This window comes from Rhagoletis zephyria, unplaced genomic scaffold, assembly GCF_001687245.7.
Source record: "Rhagoletis zephyria isolate East Lansing unplaced genomic scaffold, Rhagoletis_zephyria_1.1 Rzeph_scaffold_17016, whole genome shotgun sequence".
In the NCBI taxonomy this organism is placed as follows: domain Eukaryota; kingdom Metazoa; phylum Arthropoda; class Insecta; order Diptera; family Tephritidae; genus Rhagoletis; species Rhagoletis zephyria.
Window position 1 is genome coordinate 4,569 of NW_016174079.1, and position 4,807 is coordinate 9,375.

The 4,807-nt window shown below is 31.4% G+C and overlaps 1 long non-coding RNA gene across 2 annotated transcripts; it reads left to right on the forward strand.

Moving 5' to 3' along the window:
• Positions 1–2,215: 2,215 nt before the first annotated feature.
• On the forward strand, positions 2,216–2,849 carry LOC108379676 (uncharacterized). 2 transcript variants are annotated; one of them, XR_001849503.1, is made up of 3 exons: positions 2,216–2,300; positions 2,352–2,492; positions 2,643–2,849. It is a non-coding gene; the product is annotated as an uncharacterized LOC108379676 (long non-coding RNA). The 2 variants fall into 2 exon arrangements; XR_001849502.1 differs by having other exon boundaries at positions 2,219–2,296.
• Positions 2,850–4,807: the final 1,958 nt, after the last annotated feature.

Consider the following 4,807-nt stretch of genomic DNA (forward strand, 5'->3'; position numbering starts at 1 on the left):
GGGTCTAAAAAGCGACTAGTCAATTTCAAAAATAAAAATAAAAATTTGCGCAAGCTGCGATTCGAACCGGGGTTATCAGTTTTGTTAAGCGAATACTCTCTCTCCCTGTGTCAACGCCGCGAGTAAAATCTCGCTCACTAAGTGCGTACTTACCATTAAATCGTTAATTGCACTAGTTAGAGATGAGTCGGGGACTAGTTGATCTCCAATTAGTCATCCCGGATTAGTCGCACTTTTTGCAGGGCTGTTTGAACAAATAAAAAAAAATATAAATTCTTTCGATAGCTGTTTGAATGCATATTATAGTAAATGGTTAATTGTAGTTCACAGTGGGTTTTGTTGTAGGTAAAGTTTGTTTTCATTAACGATTGGATTATGAATAGAATGAGAGGGTGCAGTAGACTCACGTCTTGTATGTATGTATAATATTCGCACATAGTTACAAATACTATTAGATGCATTTGTTTATATCTATACACATACATATGTATGTACATACATACATAGATATAGTACAGTAAATATAGGTGGGCGCTAATTGCGGAAATACTCCGTCAATGGCAGACATAAATTCCGGAAGACCTTAGGTAGAGAGTGATAAAGTAATAACAAAAAATATATAGATAAATAAATACGTTGCATTTTTGTTAAGTATCTCTTTAATCGACTTGAAGAAAGTCAATAAAAGCTTATCTAGAAATTATTGTACTACATACACATATTAATTTTTATAGTGNGCTTGTGGCAGCATGAGTGCGGCTTTAATAATAATTCGAAAGGCAGTGCAAAACTAAAATACAAAAATTTTTGAGTATTTCTTGAAACACAATAACACTATTTTAAATTAATGGAATTCACTTGATCACTAATATATAATTAAAGCGTTTGATCTTGTACTTGATAGTTGATTTGAGATCTGGAAAATAAAAATAGAAACATAAGAAAATAATTAAGTAATAAATTGAAGCAAAAGCAATAAAATTAAGTAATTAAGTAGATTAGGTCTGAAGAAAGATTTTTTTTTTAATCCTCTAGCATTCAAGTAGTTGTAATAAACAGATCACACACTTCACAGGCCGTTTTTTTTTTATTGTCACCCGGATGAACAGACTAAAATCCGGACTATCCGGCCAAAAGCCGGACACCTGGCAACCCTGGATGGGAGGCAGGGGAAATTATGCATCAGAAATTACGAAACAGCTTTTAAAAATAGCAACTAAAACACTGTTTTATAAAATGAGCGCTAAAAAATAAAAAAGAAGTGTCTAGTACCTTACTATTAAAATGTAAGCAAAATAATTTGGCGCCACAGCCAGTGTTGCTAGATTTATTTAATTTTTTGTATTTTTTTTTAACTGTGTTAGCAAGAAAAAAAATGTATTTCAGCAAACCAAAGCAAAGGAGCTCTGTTGAACTTGCATCAAATTTGCCAAATCGGAAAAATGCTGACTTATTCTCTTTGATAAAACTGGATCAAAAATTTTAGTTTAGTTTTTGTTCTCCAGACGCCACTGTCCAATTTCTATGTAGAATTGCTCGGTGATTCAAAAAAAACTTACTAAACCGAAAGATCGATACGAGAAGCGAAGGCATCGCAAAAAAAGGCAACAAGAACTGCGTACTGCCGGAAGGAAATTTGACCCAAGAAAATTTCTTAGCCATTTCTTTTACGTCATTTTACATGGTTTTTGCTTTTCTTGAGAACTGCATACTGGCCTTTGACAAATGAGGCTGAAGGAGGAATGGCCAGTGAAGAAAAACTAGCCGAGACCTACAAAAAAATGTTTTACTCACATTGGGACAAATTTCATTTTTCTAGAAATCTATAAACGGTCTGATCGGATAGAGAGTGAAGACAGACTATACAAAAAAAAAAAAACATTTAGATTGATCTAAATTTATTTCTATGTACTGGAAGAAGATACTGCCTTTTAAACTTTTTTTCAATTGCCAAGAAGGGTTTTCTGGTAACACTGCTCACAAGCACAGACTATGGCAAAAAAAAGGAAAAATAAAACTTTTAAAGCAACCTCAGCAACAACTACTGAAAGCTCTTATTTCACTCTCTTTTGAAAAATCGTATAAAAAGTGTGCTGAAGAGGGGCGCTAAAAGCAGAGGAAGTCGATGAAAAATGTTGAATTGTATTTGTATGTACGACGAAGAAAAAAAGCAAAAACCTGAAACCTGCCGGCCGGTTTTCATTGACGTGTCGTGTTTGTACAGTACACTACGAGAATACGCGCATACCACAATGAGATATGATTCTTTTGCAGTGGTAGAGTAGAGTAGTAGTATGTAAGTTGTCTTATACACATATTGTATATATGAAAACGTAAATTTGTATTCGTAGTAGCGTATAGAATTGAATCGATTGAGCCAACGAACCGTAGGAAGAGGGGGCCAGGGGGCGCTGGGGTACACGAATGTGTATGGATATTTCACAATTTCGCAGCGATTACGAGTGAATTGGTCTACTGGGAATTTCACAACGGTATGAAAGTGACAAGTATTTAAAGTATTTACATATATAAATAAGTGCGTGTGTACATACATATGTTTGTATGTGTATATAAGCTTACAAAAATTCACAAGTAATACCAAAAATATTTAATTTCAGATAATTTTTTTCCATTTTTTGCAGACATCATTTTGCTATATCTTCATGACTATCACCACCCACACTTCAACTAATATGTCCGACATTACCAACTAAATGTTATCAACAGCTCCATTATCACATATGTATACTACACTGAGTTCTAGAAAAATTAAACTACGTTTACAATTTATTAAGAATTTTCATTATGATGTCTATTTACTATATACACATCTGCATAAATATGTATATACGCCTGTGTATTCAGGTGTACAAATGTAAGAAGGCAGTCTGCAACAAATTTAAAAAAAAATAATAATATTTTGCAGCTCACTCGAGAGAAAATTTAGAGAGCGGCATTTTAAAGTACTCGAAGAAGAATAAAAACCCACTCTTGAGCAAGTGTAAAGCAAAAGAGAAATAAAATGAGTGAAAGTAGTACTGAAATTTTTAAGAGTAGAAAATAAAAAACTACGGGGCAGTGTTACCGTTGTACGACTAAAGTGTCAAATTGACACATTTTGGAGATCGATGCCCAATGACACCGACTTTTTAGAAATAGGCTTATTTTGAAACTTTTCTTAAAAATCATGCGACTTTTGACCGACCTTTTCTTTGATTAAAAATTTTATATACACAACTGGACAATTTTTTCATAAAATATTACTTTTCAAAGGCGCTTCAAAATTACATCTCTAAAAATTACTTCTCTACATCTCTATTTTGACTGAACTTTTTTATTATGCCAAAATTTTTAGCTTAGCATTTCCCAAAGTTATTTGTGTTAAACTGATTTTCGTGGCTCCCGGTACAAACAAATAATCGGCGATAATTTTTATACAAGCTTAAAAGGCTAAACTTTGTTGTAATAAATATTATCTACTCACGTTGCTTTTGTGTTATATTGATGTAAGTGCTTTTTTAATGCAATTTTGTTTTCATATATGCCCCAATAAGTTTCTAGAGGTAAAATTATAAAAGTCTAAGTTCCGGTTCCGGTACAACACAAGGCGGGGACGTAGAAAGCTAATGACTGATTAACGATACTCACATATTGACAAGATTTGCCCATTTATCTTAATACATATTTTTTTAATTTTTATTATTTATTTATAAAAATACATATATATTTAACAAAAACCATATACATAAATATTAGTTTCAGCCTTTATGTCACATTTGAAAAAAAAAATCTACAAACTTTCGTAAAATTTTCGAACTTTTGACTTCGATTTGAGAAATATTTTGAGTATGCAGTTTTGTATTTATTTTAATAATAATAAATAATATAGCTCAAATTTAAAGTATCCGTGACATACCGTTGATTTTTGGCATTTTTTTTTTTTTTTTACGATGCCAGTCATTTTCTTCCATGCAAAGTATATATGTTTGACGACTCTCTATGGAGAAAAGAGCAACACCTTCAACAAAAAAAAAGACTCCCAAAAATCAACGGTAAGTCGTACCTAGCTAAACTTGCACTTTATTATACTAAAATTGAATGAGCTCCAAAACTGTATGCTCAAAATATTTCTAAAAAAATCTGGTTAAAAAGCTCGAAATTTTTACGAAAGTTTGATTTGACAAAGATCGAAACTTGGATTTACATGGTTTTTATTAAAGAGTATACTATATTTTTATTAACAAATAAAATTAAAAAATATTGATATATGTAAATGGTCAAATCAATATGTGAGTGTCGTAAAATGATAAACACTACATTTGTATTTTTCTAATATTCTAATTGAGAAACATGTAACACCGAATCGAAGGAGTTATCAAACTGAAAAACAAATTTCTGAATTACCTATTTGATGAAGAAAGAAACAAGTATATACAGTTAGTTAAAATAAGGCAAACATATAGATACATGTGGCCTAACCCTTCAAGTAATTTTAGAGCCCATTTATTAATTAAATTATTTTGATTTACAGCAACAGAGAATGAAATGTATAACCTTTTGTATTTTAGATCTAAATGTCTCAATAGTGGGCGAAGCATTTACTATCGCTAACCATTTGAGTGATGTTGCAAAATATATACTACATACTCCTACATACTCGTATCAAGTTTATAGTTTTCCAATTTTCTTACAAAGCGAACTATTTACCTACTCAACGTTTTAATGAAATTATTAAGGCAACAAACATTTAACCTTAAATCTTGTACATACATTCATACATACATACATACATATGTGTGAAACTAAA